Source organism: Aphelocoma coerulescens, chromosome 2 (genome assembly GCF_041296385.1).
Source record: "Aphelocoma coerulescens isolate FSJ_1873_10779 chromosome 2, UR_Acoe_1.0, whole genome shotgun sequence".
Taxonomy (NCBI): Eukaryota; Metazoa; Chordata; class Aves; order Passeriformes; family Corvidae; genus Aphelocoma; species Aphelocoma coerulescens.
In genome coordinates, this window is record NC_091015.1 from 87,511,653 (window position 1) to 87,532,732 (window position 21,080).

At 35.6% G+C, this 21,080-nt stretch overlaps 1 long non-coding RNA gene across 1 annotated transcript; it reads left to right on the forward strand.

Annotated features, from left to right (window-relative positions):
- Window positions 1-922: 922 nt before the first annotated feature.
- On the forward strand, window positions 923-16,787 carry LOC138105806 (uncharacterized). Its single transcript, XR_011148701.1, has 3 exons — window positions 923-1,009; window positions 2,636-2,703; window positions 16,516-16,787. It is a non-coding gene; the product is annotated as an uncharacterized lncRNA (long non-coding RNA).
- The last annotated feature ends 4,293 nt before the right edge of the window (window positions 16,788-21,080 follow it).

The following is a 21,080-nucleotide window of genomic DNA, read 5'->3' on the forward strand; positions in this document are numbered from 1 at the left end:
GCATCCTGGCCTGTATCAGCAACTGTGTGGCCAGCAGGACTAGAGAAATGATCCTTCCTCTGTACTCAGCACTGGTGAGACCAGACCTCGAGTTTGGGGTCCTGTTCTGGGCCCCCCAGTTCAGGGACTCCAGTGAGGCATTGGAGTGTGTCCACAGAAGGGTAATGGAGCTGGTGAAGGGTCTGGAGCTCAAGTCTGATGCAGAGCAGCTGAGGGAGCTGGAGTTGTTTAACCTGGAGAAAAGGAGACTCACGAGTGACCTCAGCACTTTCTACAATCACCTGCAAGGAGGTTGTAGCCAGATGGGGTTCAGCCTCTTCTCCCAGGTAACCAGTGACAAAATGAGAGGGCTTAGAGTCAAGCTGAACTAGAAGAGGTTCAAGCTGGACATCAGGAAGGATTTCTTTACTGAATGTGGGGCTAAGCACTGGAATGGGTTGCCAGGGTAGTGGCGGAGTCACCATCCTTGGAAGTGTTAAAGAAACAACTGGATGTGGCACTTGGTGCTATGGTTTAGTTGTCCTGCTGGTGTTGGGTCAATGGTTGAATTCGATGATCTTGGAGGTCTTTTCCAACCTCGATAAAAGGGAAAGGTTCATGTGTGGTGAAATATGTCAAACTACTTGCCAAAAAAAAAAGAAAAAAGTCAGCAAGATATAATTTGATAAATTGTTGAGCATCACATCTGCGGTAATGAAGAGAGAGGACAACTATTATGAAACATGATATCAATTAAAAATGAGAAGAGAGATGAGAAAATATCTAGATTTTATAGTGTTTTAAATCAATTTATAAAGCTTCATTTTACTTGTCTCTTAAAAATTGCAACACCTTCCTGTTTTTTGAATTTGTAAATTCAATCTTGTCTGAATTTATTTTCAATACTTACTATAGCTAATTCACTAATTGTAATATCTTCATTCTTGTATGCAACTTGATAAGAGACAATGGCTTCTACAGAGAGGATCACAGTGAAACAATTGCTTTTCTGCCAGTACCAAAAAAGAAGGTGAGCAAATAGGTATGTGTACAGTAATAAATCTAGGTAGATGGTAAATCTACTTGCTCTGTGATACTATCTTCACTCTCAATAAAGCAGCCCTCTAATAAATACTGTGAAATGAACCTGATTTCTGCTGCATATTACAGTCAAAAGAAAAAAACTCTCAGGTTTCTTTTCACCAAGAGAGTTAAAAATATTCTATGTGTAGAAGTGCATGTTGTCATAGCTCTTAAATTTTATTTTAGAAAAAAAAAAAAATTGGAAGCAAAAGTTAAACCCAGATTTAATGGACACTATAATTAGTGTAGAGAATTTAAGAGGAATATAAATACTAGACATGAATTTCCTTATGGAGGAGGGCTTGTTAAACACAAGTCTATTCTATACATGATCTTCTCTGTTTACTTATAGAAACCAAGGCTAGAATTTGGTTTTCCCACCCCTACAAAAAATATTCAAAACTACAAATTAATCTTAAACCTCAAAGAATGTATTAGTATTCTATTTCAGGAACATACACCAAATGTGTTATTTAAATAGTAAGGAAGGTTCTATGAAATCAGGTTTTAGATACCAGATGTTTTGTGGGTTTTCTGGTTGAATTCTTTCAATTGAGGACTCTGAAAGTTAATTACCTTGCTTGTTTTTTGTTCTTCCCCAAATTACTAAGTACTTACAATGTGAAAAAGTGTAATGGCGAAGGAAACAGTTTACCTATATAATTTAAAAATAAAGGTAAAAAAAAAAAAAATTGCATGCTCTTATGGGCATTCCCAAGCATTCTCAAGTTTTTTCTTAAGCATATTAAAGATTTTTTGAACAGCAGCTCTTGAGGCAGAAAGTGTCCCATGCAATCCTCTATTATTTTTTGACCTTCATAATGAAGTCTGTCAGAGTTAAATTGAAGAAGGAAGAAAGAAATAGCAGTATTTCTTTAAATATAAACATAAAGAAGCAGGGTGCTTACACCATTCAGTTTATCTCTGTCCTGCTTCCTACCTGATGCAGGAAAAACAGCTCTTCAAGCATGAAAGTTAGCTTGCTATTGTACATTAAAATACATTTACTTTTTTTTGTTCCATTGAGTGGTAGCTGTGATAGTTCTTTGAATATTGATTTCAGACTTCATTTCTCCTGAACATAACAGTAGGGTTAAATCTTTTTATTTTTAAAGTTTAGGTTGATGATTAAGTTTTTAAAGATATAAAAATTGAAAATGTTAGGAAATGTTTGAATGATTTCTAAATGTTTTTAACAGATGTCATATTAACAATGACTCTGGCATAATCCTGGGGAAAATCCTTTCAATTAACAAAGATTTTGAAAACAGTTGATTGCATCTCTGAAGCTCACTTTTGAAATTTCATTACTGCTAATAAGAAGAGCTTTTGATATTTTGAAAATGTTCAACTTTGCTAAAGAGCTTATGGTTTGCAATGACATAATTTCAGAATGCAAACACTACATTTAAAAAGGGCCAGAGATTTCAGCTGATCTAAAATTTTAAAGTCCATTGTCACTAGTAAGTGTTTTGTTTTGATTTTTAATTACATGATTTATTCTCCAAAAACTGCATTTAAAGAAAAGTCTGAACATTAATGACCTGATGTACATTGATACTTCCACTAACAGACTTGCATGAGTTCACTGAAGTTCCAGAAAGATTTGTCACACATGCAACTGAATGCAGAATCAAGTTGGTAAGTTTTTTTATTGCACTACATTTAAATGCAAATTACTCTATTTCATCTTGAATAAAATCACTTTTAAATGGACTGCAGTACTTTAGACCTACTGTCTATAATATTAACTATACTGGGAAAGGATGCATTTGACATTCATTAAATTGTGTTACACTATCATTTGAATGGACATTTTAAGTATTCACTGCATAAAATCAAAGGTAATGAAACAGTGCTTAGATGCCAAAGATATGTAATGTCATTCTTCAGACTATCTCTGTATCCAGTGAGAAGCAAAATTCTATTTTCAATGGTATTAGCCATTAAAATGTATCCTTTCCTCTGTGGAAGAGTGAAAACTTTACTACTTTGCCAAGCAGAGCTAGATACCACCTATCCCACATATGTCCATACAGTCTGCTTCAGTGGACTAAAATATGTCTTTCCTTGGGTCTCAGCTGTTCATGAGATTTCTGTGGTCAAAAAACCAGAGGGGAAAGCTCATGTCTGTCAATCGAGGTACAGGTTTAATGGACTATTTTTAAAAGTTGTCTTTGTGGTCATCTTAATGTCTGAGTCATCTTAATCATAATAATACCTATCTTAAACCAAAAGATCAGTTTTCTTGTGATTAATAAAAAGTAGCACCATATAAAGAAAATGACAAAGAGAAGTATTATCCTATTCATTTAAAGGCAAAACACAAGAACAAGAGAAAAGCTTATGGATATACATCTGAGAAAGAATAACATTGGTAATTTACCTGGCAGAACTAGAAACACTAAAATAAATGGACTATGTCCAAGAGTTATTAGGGTTTTTAAACTAGCAATATCAACTATCTCCAGGAAAACAGGGCCCCATAACATGCAACCGCTACTTGGGAAGACAAACACCACCATTCCAAACATTCCTATCTACTTTCTTCTTCTCTCCACTTTATGTACTGAGCTTGATGTCCCATGGTCTGGAATATCCCTTTGGTCAGTTTGGGTCACCTGTCCTGGCCGTATCTCCTCCCAACCTCCTACACACTCCCAACTTCCTCACCATTGTTGTGGTAGTACAGAAAGCAGAAGAGGCCTTGGCTCTGTGTAAGGCCTGCCCAGCAATAACAAAAACATCTCTGAATTATCAACCCTGTGTTCAACACAAATCCAAAACACAGGCCCCACACCAGCCACTGTGAAGAAAATTAACTCTGCCCCAGCAAAAACCAGCACTCCATGGGAAGCAGTGAATTAATTCCTTGTTTTGCTTTGCTTGTGTGTGGAACTATTGCTTTCCCCATTAAACTGTCTTTATCTCAACCCACAAGTTTTCTACCTTCTACCCTCTGATTCTTTCCCCCATCTCAGCAGAAGGGAGTTGAGTGAGAAGCTGCATGGGGCTCAGCTGCCAGCAGAGATTAAACCACAATTGTAGTGAACTTTAAACATTCTATTTTCACTCTCATCTGCAAGAGAAATTTTGAAATCTGTTGTGAAAAAGAGTCTGTACTCTGCAAATTGCTTGTTGCCACATGGTCAATGGGACACTGTAATTTTCACTCTTCCAGATTCAAATATTTGATTATTTCTCTTTCAAATATTTCCCAGCAGCTCCTGTGAATGGCACTTTCTCTCACCTCTATCAGAGATTATGCAAATGTATTTTTTCATGTGCATAAGAGGGAAATAACAGCAAGAAAATATGAAAAATTGCAACTTAAATTGTAGTAACTTTAATAACATGTTTGCATTTTAAGTTTTTCCTTGATCAATGATGTTCTCCAGAAACATACCTCAGCTCAGCCACACAGTTCCTGTTACCAAAGTAAAGAAACAGCTTCAGTCAAACCTCTGACAGGCCGCTACAGTGTCAGAAAGTAGCAACAGCCAGTTTTCCTTCAAAGGCTAAGTAAACCCAGATATTTAAAGGTTGTAGCCTCTGGGATTACAAAACCTACAATTGTCTCCGACCAAGGCAGTATGAGAGTTCACCCACACAAAAGGCCTGTTAGGATAAATAATATCTTTTCCTCCAAGTAGCAGATAAAGATTGGACATCATGCTCAGCAGTCTTGGTTGAGTAGAGAATTAACTTTCACTACATATGATGATGCCTTTGTTTTCCTCAGGCATCTAGGGCTCTGATGCACATCTCCTTCTTTATGAAGGTTAACAGTGAACTTTTTTCACTCAAAAACAGACCCCTATTTCACTCAGGGCCTCTATGGTCACTCCTTTGAAGGGTCTCTTAGTGTCTGCTGAATGCTAGCTTGGGAAGATTGCCATATTATTTTCCTGTGTTGGCTTGTGAGGGCTACTTTTGTTAAATCCTTTCATGGAACACTAAAATTCCACTTATTGGTTGTGTTACTGCTGTCCACCACCTCCCACTCTCCTCCCCTAGCATTCCTCCATAAGTAGGAATAACTTCAACACAAACTCAATCAATTCAGGTTTGTCTGTCCATTCTCATTACAATTTGATCTGACAAAATATGCATGCATACATCTGAGCTATCTGATGAGGTTCTCCAACAAGGCATTGAACTTTTTAGACATGATTCACCCCATAATAAAGTAGACAGATAAAATAGGTCAGATGAATCTGGCACTAAAACGTCTATTTTTCTGCAGAGACAAAAGTACTTTTGGGTAACAACTGGGAACCTAATGTTAGCAAACAGGAATTCTAGCTTTCTGTTTAGGTTTTTCTTTTTATTATGAGCTGTGTCCCATTAACACCTACAATGTGTGAAACACACCCACATCACCCCAAAAGATTACAGTGTAGCATGTCTTGTAATTAAATCAGTTATGCTGCTATGCATAAAGACATACATGAAACTACTGTGCTCCTCTAAGTCCCTGGGCCTAAATGCCAGAAAGAATAAAACATCTAATGTCAAAACTACTTGAGTGGGTATTGTACAATCCTCCCACATAGAGCACCATTCAGCAGAGTTTTTTTCCTTTTCTTCCCAAAAAAGGTGTTATTGTAAGTTGTTAAAAAAAGCCCAACACAACCCAAACCAAACAAAACAAACCACAACCAACCACCACCACCACCACCAACAAAGCTCCCACAGGTAGTACAGATCAATTAATTATTAAATCATGGCAATATTTTTTCTATGACCTTACAAATCTTGGTAGAAGTTTCTGACTTCAGAAAAATAAACAGAAGCCTGCACAGTACATGGGGAATGCACACTTCTTATTTTTTTTATTTTTATTTTTGTTTACTTTTAATTTTTGAAAGTTATAAACTGTGATCATTCATTTAGGAGATCCCTGGTTAGTGAATATTTTATTATGGCATCTCTGGATTTTTAAAAATCCTATGAATCATGTATGGAAGACTGTAAGAAATCACTCTGGAAGTGTAAAATTAAAGTGGAATTCTATCCATATGCAGTGTCAGCAGAAAGTCTCAGCCCTTGTCACTAGTAGAAAAATGTTACCAGAATAGAAGTTAAATAACTTCTTTCCCTAATTTTGTTATATTCCATGTGGATAGCACACTGTAGTTGTGTCCAGGATGTGTTTCTACAGTGCCTAGTAATGATGTCTATGTTGCTTTGGAACCATTGCTAATGAGTTGTGGGGGTTTTGGTGGTTGGTTTGTTTGTTTGTTTTGCAGAATTCAGCTGAGTATTGTATGTGACCAGCATACACACAATTAGAATTTTGGCAGAAAAGCTGCCATATGACTAAGCTGTGATCACTGAAAAAAAAAAAAAAAAAAAATGGCCTGCTTGCTTAGCTTGTTCCATTTATATCTGCAGAATAAAAGTTGTCACATGCATTATTACTGTGCTTAAGAGCAAAGAAAAGAAACTCTGCACAATATTGTTGTTAAATTCCATCTAGGTGTTACAGTCAGGAGGTAGAATGTAACAGTCCTTATTAAAGCACTTTTTGAATTTTGCACAAAAAATAAGGCCTGTCTTCAAGATTGCATGCATCTCAGAAATACTTTAAATCAGCACTAATATGTGTTTATTGTGTTTTACACAACAGTTTTGTTTGAATTTCCCTCTACAAATGATGTCCTAGGATTCCTGAGGATCCAAGTACAGATTTTTTTTTTTTAAATTTATATCCCCTCATTCTGTTATTACAATGCATTTCTCTCCACTTTTTTAATATGCATATTAAAATGCATATTTTCAATGCATTTCTCTCCACTTTTCTAATCCAGAATGGCTGTAGTGGCTCCTAGTATTCATTTGTTTAATTCTTTCTCTTCTCTAAATCTTTTGAACTCTTTTCTCTGTATTTGTAATTAGGAAATATTTGGATGTTTGTGACTTAATTTAAAAAAATAGAAAAAAATAGAGAAAGACAACACAATTATCATATCTACTAGGTAGAGACAAATGATTTTAGATTTAAGAAGATATTGAGGAAAGAGATTACAAAGAACAGTGCCTTGTCTTGTTTCTGCTCCAGTCAACCTCTGGATCTGTTCAAGCTGCTCATACTCCATGGAGGTGGGAGAGGTCCAAGAAGGGTAGACACAAGGATGGAAAGGATGGCAGGATAAACTGAAAGCTCAATTACTTGTGTGATTTCTAACACAAACAGAGGTCCACACGTTGTACCAGAAGACTTTTATTATCCTAAGTACATGGAAAGTGAACCATCCTTTAAAATCCTGACACATAGTCTCAAAAGCTTGTGACTGAAAGGCATCAAAACTAAATCTGCAGGAGGTTTAAAGTTTCCAAACAGCAAACATTTAGCACTGAAAGAGACAAACTAGATATATTTCATGTTCACTGAATGTGAAATAGGTTTCTAACATCTTTAAGCTAAAATTAGGAAATCTGAATAAAATTCAGGTAGTGAGGAAAAGGGGAAGGAAAAGACTTGAAGAATATGTAAGATATATGAATCACAACTTCAGAACAGAGAGATTATATTGAAACAGATTTAGAAGAAACATAAAGATTTTAGTTATAGGCTAGCTGTGTTGGAATGGGTGGAATATGAAAGAATTTGGGCCCAGTGAGAGTTAATTAAAATAGTTAAGAGAGCTGGACCTGAAATAGGGTTTTAAGATGTTAGTAAGTGATTACCAAATAACTGATGATCTGTCATTTGCATGTTTGCCTAGCTGTGCTTAGAATGAGGAGTAGAAACATTGATAAGTTGGTGTAGGGAACAAGGACAATCACCAATTTCCTCCCTTTGCGGGAACCCATCCAAAAGTCTTGCAAGAAACTTACAGGTCACTAAAGTAATTAGGATTGTTAAAGTTCAGAGAAGCAAAAAGGTCAAAATGAGAAAGATGAGTTACTTCATCTTTTTCAGGACCACTGACCCAATTCAAGACCACCGACTCAATTCAGAGCACACACTATGCATGCTTAATGACATTTAAGCTCATTTCCATATGAAACAGAGAATGGAGGTGTTTATGCTATGAATATACATTTGTATTTTGAATATTCATAATTTTTGTAAATAAAAACCTTTGTGTTTTCTTGTATCAGGGCCCTGCATCTTAGGGAGCTGTCCCACACAGTGCCTGGTGCCAAATAAAACATGCACTTTCTAACTCTAAACTGTCAGAGAGTTTTGTCCGTCTCAGTTGGATATCGATATTAGATCGATATTCATATTTTGGTAAATCAATATGAAAAGGAGAAATATGTATAAATTAATAAAAATTATATTCAAATAAGAATGGCATCTGTCAAAATGAAGGTCGAACTCCTAACAACAAGATTTTGTCTGTCTTTTTTTTCTTTCCTGCAATGTCTTTTGATTATATAAACAAATACAAGACCTAGAGTTGAATTGTTTTGTGAGACTGATACATTAGAGACAAGAGATCTCTACATATGATGCTAAAATCAATATTTCTTTTCTGAACAACAGTATTTAACATAGAGCAAAGGCAGAGTAACTGCAGAAACCTGGGTATGTGAATTTTCATATCCAAATTGGAATCAAAACTGAAAGTGCTTAGCCTGGGAAAATTAAGGGAAGATAATGAATATAATTCTAAAAACGACAATCTCCAGAGCCCTGGAAAAATTGGCACATTAAATGACAAACACCTCCAGCAAACATTTTAAGCAAATCTGTTCAATAGGGAGTGATATTCTAGTAGCAGACACAGAAAAATATCATCATAAGTGTAAAGGAGATTCAGGCAACTAAAAGCCTCAAAACATGACAGGTTTCACTAAAAATTAAGTATCATTAAATACATTGTTAAGATTAAAAATAAAAAATGCAAATAGATTTACTATAAAAAATCTGGCACCAATCTGATGTCTTTGCATTATTTCATATTGATATAATAGATTTTATAGGCAGAAATAAAACTAATCATGGGGGTTTTTTGTGGTCTTCAGCAAATCTTTGGCATACTAATAAAGAAAACATTATTGGCTAAACCAGAAATAAATTAGATTACTTTACAAATGAGGCAATGACTACAAAATAATGACCACCTTAGTATCAGAAAAGACATCTGAATATTTGTCTTTCAGTCTTCCCATATTTTCTTGACATCTTTTTACTTTAGAAGGCTTAGAAGGTTTCTAAAGATAATTTTCATTGGAAAGTCATTCACTGTTAGCTTAGAGGAAATCTTTTTTCTCTGCATGGAAACAATCATACAAGACAAAGTTTACTGTATCACTGCTTCAAATCCTCCTGGGGTAATGATTTCAGGAAATGTTGGTTGTTTGCTGTTTGTTTCAAAAGTATACATGCAGAATATAAATGCAACAAAGGAAAAAAGCCAAAGGGAACCATCCCTTGTGTATTTCCTATTTAAAAAATTATGTCACTTCTTTGTTCTTGGCATTATTATTGCCTACAGTGAAGAAATTGCTAGGAAGAAAACCTGCAGTGTTTTACAATTTCTTTTTAGCTTGTTTTCTCTTGCAAAGCTGCTTGCTAAGAAATACCTCTAAAATAAGACAAACCTATAAAAGAGAATATTTGGCCACCTTTTTGATCAGCTTGTCCATATAATAGATTTGTTCCAATAACTTTCAAATTCTGAGATATAATTCCAGGTTCTGATTCAGAACCAGAAGTGAAAACTAGATGGAAACAAGGAAACAGAGCTCACAGAACATTTATTTGGAAGTCAGTGCTCAAAGGATGAAAGAATATACTCCAGCAGAAACTTCAGATGAGCTGTCCCATGTAATATTATTTGACAGCAAGTTTGGGTTTTGTTTGTTTGTTTTTTTCCTGGGGAAATAAAAATATACTTTCTTTTTTTTTAAAAAGGACCAGGTGAATATAAGCAATAAAGTTTTAATTAAGAGAGATTACAGTCTACTACCTGTGAAAAACTTTAAGAACTTCAAAACAAATCCTATACTTTTTATAGGTATGATATGTCAAGGTTTTTTAAGAGCAGTGTAGTTAATGGTATCTTAGGGAATATGTACAGTTAATAGCTTATGAAGGAACATTTCAAAATAACCAAATATTTCACTACATCAAGATTTTGCATAGTATTTATTATAGGTAAGAATACACCACTCAAATAGGGATGCACCTTATGTAATAGGATATATATTATACACATAATCTCAATATTAAAATGCCACTCCATAAAATAAATGAATATTGGAGTAATGATTTTCATCTTCTACTTTTTTTCTTTTGTTTAATAAACAGAAACAAACTTGAATATAAAGAAGCTTAGCTTCAAAATTATTTATTAATTAAACTTTAAATTTTATTTCCAGTACAATAAAACAAAGTTGTCTAAAGCAAAGTTTAATTGGAGAAATGTTCTGTGGTGATCATTTTAAAGGGGAAAATCACTAGAGTATTGTATTTCTAAATGAAATTACACTGGTATAACAATGTTAGCCCATACATATACTACAGATGTAGCAATAGTCAGATGCAGTAATAAGAGAGTGCAGCTCTACTCAAGTCAATAATGCAGATTTATACATCAGTAATGTCATGTTCACATGCACTGATGCCAACTTCATCCCTGTATATTTACCACAGCTATAATGAACTATAAATATTTTACTGTTATAGCTATGGTGTACCAAAAAGCCTTTGCATATCAGTTGATAGTGGTAATAAACAAAATTAGCTATTTCAGAAGCACAAACTTCTCTTCTTGCTGGGTTTATAAATGATATAAATTATAAATTCTATATAATTTATAGAAGTTATATAAAATAACCCAAAGGCTAAATAGCTAATACTTCTGTAAATCAGATTTTCTTTGACACCTTGAGTGAGCCCTTTTACAGGGTCTCTAATTACATGACCACTGTGACAGATGCACCCAGTCCTCACTGACAAGCGGTCCTGACTGAAATCAACCCTGCTGTGCAGACCGTGAGATCTGTACCAGTCTGCCTCTTGTCAGGAACTAAGGAATTTAAGTTGTGTCTTATCAGCAGCCAACAATATGAACTCAAGCTGGGACTACACATAGCTAAAATTGCTACAGCTCTACCCCTGCACACACCCCGAAGTGGGGAGGTTGACTACCAGTCAATCACTTTTATGCTACAAAAATCTGTAGGCTTTCTGAGCCCATCAGGCTCTCCTGTTTGGCAGCAGGCTGCACGCTGGTGAACTGCCCCTTGACGAGGGACTCTTCTCGAGGTTGCCCTTGAGACTGAGAGACCCCTTACCTGGCATCTGATATCTGTCATGGAGTAAGTGACATTTTGCATTAGGCCCAAAGGTAGATTGTATGCTACTGACATCGAGCATTTTATGCAGCATTGTATGCTACCTTTACATCAAGCCAGAGATAAACTTAATTTTTAGAAGTGTAGGAAGCAGTAATTTGACAGCTGTCCCAATCATTGTCTAAGTCATGATCTAGTTACTGACTAAATTATAATTTAAATAGTTGTCAGATCATTGTTATATCATTGTTTGACTAAAAATCAATTATTGCATGATCATCATTTGATTGCCATTTGACTTTCATTCAGCAATTGAGTAATTAACCTCTGATCATAGTTTGGTCATTCGTAAAACCCTTCTAGGAGACCCCACAACTATGACTTCTCTTAATTATTCAACTGTGAACATAGAATTTTATGCCCAGAATCCTTGCCACAAGGTGGAACAGGAGGCAGAGTGGCCTGGGAAAAGCTGAGGGAATTATAAAGAACAAGACTTTTGTCTGCATGACCCGTGCTGAATTTCTTAATGAACTCAGAATGGTGTAGCTAACAAGCATTAGAAAGAGAGACAGCAGAATGGACATTATTCTACTGCTTCTAGCCTTCTTCTTTGTGGCAATACCACTAAAAAAGTGGCACTATGCCTCTGCATAAGCTGATGGACATGAAATTATGTATTATCTGTGCAAAAACTTCTGACAGAAATATTTATCCTAATACAGTTTATCCCTTCTAATAAATGCCCCAGTGTTGATGGCTGAGGCAGGAAAAAGGCAACTTATTATAATCAACAAGCTTTATTGGTAGACATAATGAAATTAGCTTTATTACTAACAATAAATCTAGCACATTAAAACAAAAAGAACAAAACATTAGTTGCATTTGAAGGGCATGCATTTTTACAGCTATAAATACTTACTCTGTGGTATCTTAAAATTCCAGGTTAATAAGTCTCAGTAATAACACTGGTTATGCTGGCTAACACAGTTCCTGTACCATACACTTCCATCCGTAAATGATAAAAATACAGAGGATTCAAATTAGTTGTTCAGCACATGCCTAATCCTCTGATTACCTGTTTAGAAAGTCCACATCTCCTTCTGTTGGGTAACTGAGACAACTCATTGCAACTATACAAAACACTATATCCCCATATATAATTGTGTCCTTCTTAGGCCTCAGGGTGTCTGTATATTCAGATACATTTGTAAAGTTAAACTCCTAAATTTTTCTGCAGTTGAATCATTGAACCCTTTTGTGTATTCACTAGGAGACCAACAGCTTTGTTGTCCTACATTCAAACCTTTTTGCATGTAACCACTCTTCTCTCAAGTGAACGTGTACATGCACACCCTTGGATGGAAGTGTTGTCTGGCAGTCAGACTATCTTTAGTGTTATAAACTGTGAGTCATCCCTTTAGAGCTAGATCCCGGGTATCCCTCCTCCCATGCACTGAATACCTGATGTCAAATAGAGCAGAGTGAGTCCTTAGCTCCTCTTGTCCTGCCTTGAGGCTGCAAGAAACTCTATATCTTAATTCAAAAGAATGAGGAAGAGGGTAGGAGGCATCATGTGCTGCTTTTCCTTTCCTATGTCTGTCTGTATGGTGCAGACATAATCCTGAACTTAATCCTGACCACCACCTTACAGCCAAAGTGAGGGTCCCAGCTGAATTAAGTCAAGATTGCAGGACCAAGGGCTCAAATGAGTGTCACTTGATGCCATCCTGGGTCACAATTACAGTTTCTTGGAGCTTAACTCGAATGACAGAGATGGAGAGGCAGCAAGAAGAGCAACAAAAGTACACTCAGGCACGTTTAAACCTTTTTCCAGGCTGACCCTTTTGTTGCCGAGGTTAACTCCAACTGTCAAGTGACATCCTTGACAGACAGATGCAGAACGTAGATCACAGACCTGAACTTAAAGGTCACAGAAAAGTACTTCCAAATTTGTGTCAAAGCTGACTAAGTAGTTTTAGCTGAAATTATGAATAAAAAATACTTTTAAATTTTACTTTTACTAATTCTGACATATTTTGTGATGTAGTATGTCCCATAAAACAGAATAAATGAAAATTGAAAAATATTTTCCAGTTTCCCATGGGTGAATGTTAGTAATGCTGTTACATGAAATACATCAGGATAACATACCACAAGGAAAAGTCTAAACCAGGAGTTTTCACAAGGTAAATGTAACAACAACTAAACTAGGAGGAGAAATTGAGGTAGTATTTTCAGGGTTGAATTTGTATCTCCAAATGAGACCAGGTTTTGATACACCATGTGAATGAATCAGCATCATGCTGTTGTGTGTTAAGCCCTATGGATTTAGATTTATCTCCTGTGCTTTCACCACAATGGACAGACTACTTACATATTACATAAGCTGGAGAGAATGTCTCCTCAGAATGGTTGTTTAGGCATATTGAGACAGAAAACTCAAGGTGATTTTTTTATGGATATTAAGTTTCTCACCCGTCAGAAATTTGACCATTAGAACTGTATTTTGAGGTCAAATTCTTATTTGTAATCAAATTTCCTACTAAGCTGTCAAGAGCCTTATGAGACTTCAGATTCTAACTAAATGGTAACCCATACCTACGCTCAAGCAGTTTTCTTCTGGGAAGAGGAAATCCAGTAACATCACTAGACAGTGGCAGAAAAGAAGAGCAAACTCCTATAGCAGATAAAGGCAAGATAATGGCTTTGAATTCCTTTCTAGAGAAACTAATTTCTTCCTCCTGAATCCATATGAGCTCAAGAGAGAAGTAATACTCAAAGGATGAAAATTAGAAGTGTACACCCTTTTCCTTTTACTGTTTGAAACTGCCACAACTGCACTTAAAGTTCTACAAGGCCTACAGGTGCTATTTTTCTTCTATGGGCAATTCTATGTGTGCAAATTACTGAAAAACATATCAATTACTCTCTAACTGTTTTATAAAATAGTAACTGATTCAGTGCTCTGAGAATTCACATTAGCAGCTGGTGAATTTGGAGAGGACTCAAATGCAGGTAGAGAGATTTTTCAAGTGCCTCAGAAATCAACAGAATCCTGTTGATTTGTGCTACTATTCCTATCACCTACAAGAACACTCTATTCTTATATTATATATTACATTATGAAAATAACAAGGTCATTGTCATTTTAACATATTGTTAGCAGAAGCATTTTTCACATTAAGTCAACCCTAATTTGAATAACTAAATGCTGTGCAATTTCACTGAGAATTGCTTATTTACACTGTTTAGAATCATAATTATGAGTGTTAGGAAGACCTTTCTTCAAGCTCCAAAATTCAATTAATCTTTTAATAACTAGGATTTTAATCTATTTTTTCAACAAGAAGAGACCAATAAACATAAATCTCACAATTGTTTGTGTTTGAAAAAGTTATTGAACAGTAAATAAATAATAATAATGAGGTATAGAGAAGTTCAGTCTGCTGGACACATTTTTTCAAGGCACTTGGAAAGAGTTTTCCACAAAAGGTATAAGTTCTTCCTCTATTACCCTTCAAGGGAGCAGGACAATGAAGCAAAGTCTGTACTGCTCTTTGTAAGATGAGATGTGTAAATACTGCTTATGTTCGTAACAAGATGAAACCTTTTCTGAAACTCACTCCCCTCACTTGGCTCTTCTTCAAATTATATCACATGAAGTTTTTCTCTGAACAGCTGATGGGGTTTGTTTTTTATTTTAGCCATTTTTTTCATTTCCACTGAATACTTTGTCAAAGGTGTTCACTTTTATGCACTTCTGAAGGAGATACCTTGATCTTTGAGAAAAGTAAAGTTTCACTTTTATATCACCAGGAACTTGCAGACATTGTAGAAAGTAAGCTTAGTACTTCTAATGATTAATATACTGAAAGTCAGAAAACATTAAAAAAGCATAAAACAAAGAGAAGGTCCTTACTGTATTAAGTTCTGCCTTCGAGAGCTTGAAGTAAAAACTAGAAAGATATACCAAAGAAATGAAGTGTTGTACACCTTTTACAGCCACAAATTGGGGGCCGAGTTTGCAAATGAAATGCCAAATCCTGGCTCCTTAATCAATCCTTTAATCCAGAACAAGAACAGTGGAAAGCAGAAAGGCCCAATTCATGGACACTGAGATCTAAGAAATATCTGCTATATTTTGATTACTCATAAGAGGCAATTTCTGATGACTAAAAACATGTTGTGCTGTTTTGTGTTTTTTGTTCATCAACTGAATAGAGCAGTGCTTTAAAATGAGGAAATTTGGAGGTATTACAGTGGTAATACATTAAAGAAACACCATTGTAAAATGAATTACCTGAGCTCTCTTCCAATGCATTTTTTCTTCTGACCTTAATAATAAAGTCATATAATTTTTAAAGGCTTGTTTTTTGTGTAAACACAACAAAAACAACAAAACTGTTCATAAAAAAAAAATAAACTACATTTATTTTGCAATACAGAACATTTAATACATGGACTAGAAAGATCCTTGTTTCCTTATGTTACCTCCCATATTTAGAAGAAATATTTTTGTGTGTTTTTATCAAAACACCTTTCACTGAAGCCAGTCAACAAGCAATTTTTATTCTTTTTCACCTTCATAGCTGGTAATAAAGGAAAACACATACAGGCATTCCTTAGGAAAAAATCCTGAGTGAACAAACAGAAGTAAAATACCAGATAAGACAGACCTGAAAAAGTTTAATCAAAAATATGTCTGGCAGATAACTTTATTTACCAATTTTTGTTTGCCAAACTTCTTTCCTGACATAGATGATAAGCATATAGAACTCAAAAATATTTCTTATGCTGCATTAGATTTTTATTAGAGTCTTCATTATAAATCAGAATTTAAATAAGCTTAAAATTATAGCCAATAAATACTAGGTGAATGATGGTAATCTGCAAACTTTTAATATAGTGAAAAATATATGTCTTAAATACTTGTATTACAACGTTCAAGAAAGCAAGTCCTAAGGTAATTTTAGTAATAAATCAGGTTTGAAATATTACCTGCTACACCTATGTCAGTCAGTGCTTGCTGGTGATAAACATCAGAACGAATATCTTTATAGACACACAAATGGGGGTTTTTTGACATCTTGTTAACTCAAAGTGCTGGTATGCTAAATAAAATATCCATATTTAAGCATCTAGAGTCATATTTCTTCAGAATTTCACTGAAAAAAACCACCCTTTTCTTTCCAGCTCATCTGCAGAAGAGCAGCAGTTTCTCCTTGTGGGGAGCAGGGCATGGGGACAGGTCATGGAGCCTCTGTCCTGAGGACTTCCCAGCACAGCCAGGCAATATCCTGCTGATGGTGCCCACCCTGACTTGGAGGACAACTCCACTTTGTGCAGGCCACAGGAGCAGGCAACCTCCAGAGAGCTCTCCCAAACCAAGCTTCCCCACTTGTCTACAACTCTAAATGTAGCAATGCCAGGACTAGGAACTGACAAATCTCACTGAAATGTTTTAGTGGCTTGTGCCTACCAGTCTTCACATAAGAAATGCATCCAGAAGTGCATGGATTGTTCATTTAGAAACGTCAAAGGTACTGTTTCTTCAGCTTTTTCTTCGAACACAAGGGTACACATCTGCACTCATCCTTAAAATCCAAGAGGCAAACTGCTGGTGAGCCCATCAGCACAATAGATATGGACTTGGAATTTAGCATGAAGATTGCTTGTGAACTATTGTAGTGGTTTGGTCTAAAATACTCATTAGGAATAAAGTAGGAATAAAGACATAAATACCTTTTAAGTTTTAGAAAATCAATATTCTTTGGAAGAGAGATGTCCCTCTTAGCTTAATTCTAATACAGACACTGAAGAGGAAAGTCTTTATTGTCTTGTTACCTTTTTATCCTCCTACTGAAAATCAAATTGTCAAGCTGAAAATACATGGGCATCTTTTCAGAGGATATGGAAAATATTTAGAGCAACAGGTTTAAATATGTCTTATCTCAAAAACTTTCCAAAGGTACTTAAAACACTAGGGTAGCTGTAGTCCTAGAGCAGCACCGCTAGGTGCCCAACAGTCCTGATTCCAGACAGTAGAATCTACTCCAAAATGTACATTAATACTTTGCATAGAGTATCTGTTTTCCTACTTCATTAGAACGAAACAAGGTTACATCAACTCTAGGTCTTATTCTTTATAATTTCATGTAACATATTTTCTGAACTAAAAATGGACTCTGGGGAGAAGGCTTCTGCTATTGCTACAAAGTAAATTGTCTCTGAGAGTCCTTTAGCTGCTGGCTAGTTATTTTAATCTGGAAATCTATCTTAGTTAATGAAGAAAAAAACCCCAAAGAGCTCTGTTCTCTCAGATCAGATCCATGAACTCTCAATTTGACTCAATTTTTAGCTGTTGAAACAGGTTAGTTCCCTATCTGAGATGTGAGCTTCATGAAAGGGGGGACAATCAATTACTTCACATGCAGAGGCTAAAAACCTTCATCACTTCAGGTAGAATTCCTTATCTAACCAGAAACAGGTATAAACAAGTCAACTAATTGATGTAACCCTATCAGTCAGGTTCAGGAGTGAATTGTCATTTATTCCTATAAGGATACAGAAACCTCTGCTCACATCCAGAGAAATGTTGCATCATACAGTTCAGACTTAGAGCAATAAAATAGGCTATTATACAGTGGATCAGAGAAAGATTAGGGGATTTTTAGGTGTGTAGGAAATAACATAAAAGCACAGAAGTCATAAAGAAAAGACATTAGTAAATCTAAGACCCTTGCAGGGGCCTCAAATATCATTGTGACAGGAAACTATCACTGGCTGTTTCAAAAACTATATCAAAAGTTAGAGAGACTAAATTGAATTGAACACAAAGATGAAGCAATATCATAATAGAGGTTGTTGTAAACTCCAGGATTGCAGTTTGAAACTCAGAAAGAAAATTCAGTGCAAGACAAATTTGTTAAATAAAATAAGAGAAAATTACTGGCCATCATTCTTTTCTAAAATCCTTAATTTAACTTGGATGTGTGTAGGAAGAGCTTGCTTTTATCATCACTTTTGATGCCATCCATTTGGAATCCCTCTAGGTCTTAATTTTGGCTATAGCCTGCCTTAACCAGTTAAGATCCAAACAAAAGCATTAGCCTGAGCTCACAAGGCAGCAAAAGTAATGCTTTAAATAACTCATTAGTGGTAGGTTTCTATATTTCCAAATGTGATATGCTCAAAATGCAATATATAATTCTATTTCTAGCAATAGGAAAAGGTTCATATCTGCTGTTGTCCCTTCTGAGGATGTAGCTTCAGACACAAGTAACACTCTAATGCACTTCATCATCTTCCCTGACCTAAAACTTCAAGACTGAATACTAACTAAAAGTAACTGAGAAGGTTTTCCCTACAAAATTTTTCACGGGGTAAAGGAAAAATAGAGAGGTCAATAAAAAGGAAAGCTTTCTTACAGATTTCAAGTTCTAATGCTTAAATTACCATCTTTTCAAAAGGTTTAAAATCACTGGTTGTTTTTTGTGATGGTATCAGAGCAAAGGATAAGTGGTAGATAATTCTGAAGCCTACAGCTCTAGGCCAATATGTACATCAATACTGAAAAAGAGAAATTACTTGTAATAGAAACATAAGGTGAGTCTCTTCACAGGAAAAAAATCACCAGGAGCAGCTCCAAAGCTCTGAGATTACACTGTATTGATCTCTGGCTGTGACATGGGAACACAGTTCAAGAAAGCAAAGAAAAACAGATCTCTCAGTAGCATATATGAGGAATTTCATTTAAAATTTTAAAACACAAAGTCCAGGTTGTTAGTCAGGTAAATACAGGAAGCTTCATACATGATATGTATAAGGTTCATGATTCAAAGACTACTTTTTACACTACAGAGGAGTGTGGGTTGTCCACAGCACAACACAGGGTAGTCAGAGGTGGGAAGATGAATATAGAGATTTTATACTGATTTATCTATTTAACACCCATAACATCTCAGGCATTGAAAAAATACATTGCAATCTTAGACTCATAACCATTTAACCATATTTTAAAGTACCTTTTCAGCATATATATGTATAACCTGTATTGCCATATAGCAGAACAAGGATTAATCTGCACATATTGGTGGAACATAACTGCTAAGAGTAACTAAGATTAACATTTTGGAGTTATTAACAAATCAATATAATCTTTGGTTGTCATTTAATATTGGTTGGGCTCTTCCTGGCCAGCTGTGACCAGTTATTTTGCCTTGGGAGTCATATTATAATACACATAATATTATATTAATTAGAGTATTATGGTATTATATTATAATATTATATAGCTTTCCCCTTCTTTCCCTCAAACTTTTCTCCCTTAGATCCAAAGAGTAATCAAACTTCAGCAAAAAAAACCCCAACTTTTGTAAAATCTTATGCCAACAGAGAATCTAGTATTAGAAAACCTTTAAGAAGTCTTTTTGAAGTCAAGGGTGCTTAAGAAACAGTAGAAGTATTTCTTACTATGAAGCTAAATCTTAAATTTTAAGAAATTTTCTTTCACAGAGAAACATACACAGATACAGATGGTCCCCACTACTGCGGACTGCTGGAAAAAGAAGAGATCACATGTTTGAATACACACAGTTATTCGGTATGTTTATCTTCTCATATAGCAAGTTCATTAATAGCAAAATCAAAGTTGACCTAATAATGACCATTATTACTTGTGTTCAACTATCCCTATACCTGACATTCAGTAACTAAATTCCTTCAGAAGGTTGTATAAATGTTTACAACTTTAATTTCTTCAAGCTGCCAAATTATGGCTAGCAAAACATAAATTTAAGCATATTTACTTGAATCTCTACTATTTCACAGCAAAATCCTCAAGTTTTATCAACAAAATTATGTTTCTCAGTGTCTTGGTTTTTGAGACAAAACTTCAGGAGGAAATACTCTGGAACAAGTGCTCCTCCCCTTTTCCTCCGTCAATGAGACAGATGGGTCTCAAGGAGTGAAAGTAGGAAAAATAAACCAAACTGTTTATTAACACACAAACAAAACAGGGTAGAACAGGATTAAAAAAAAAAAAAAAAAACAAACAAACCTCAAAATACAACAAATTCCCAGAGAGGGAGCAGACACCTGGGCTCAGACCGGCCGGGGCCACCCCCACAGGCTCCCCGGACCGGCAAGGAGGGAAGGGAGGCAGTGAGGCAAGGGGAAGGAAAAGGGAAAAAGAACAAGAAAAAACCCAACAGAACCTTTTCCCAGGTAGCTGGAACACAAAAGAAACCAAAGATCAGCACAGAGCTCCCGGAGCACTCCCTCCCGAGCCCCGCCGAGCCCCTGAGCCCTGAGTCGTTGGCCGCAGCCGTTCAACTGCCCCGCACTCGGTCCCATGGCCACCAGCTCCATCTTACAGGCACAGCGTCCTTGGGCATTGAGCGGATGGTTAAGGAATAAAGCAGCTTCATAACATCACCCCAGGACACTCAGACCCTATTTAATTAGAAAACTAACCAATCTGGGAGATGTAGAATATGTTATTTCTTCTAATAAATCACTATTTTTGCAAGGTTACTGGCAATGTAAATAATAAACCAAAGTCATTTTATAGTAAAATAAATTTTACTCTGCCAACAAGAACAAAATCTACCTGCAATTTGATACATGAATGAATATACTGTATTTGAAATCAAGACCAGACTTTGATTTAACCACATATATTGAGGCTTAATATTCTGTTTAAATTATGATAACCTGTGGTTAACTTCAAGTTCTCAAAACAAAATGAACTCATAGGT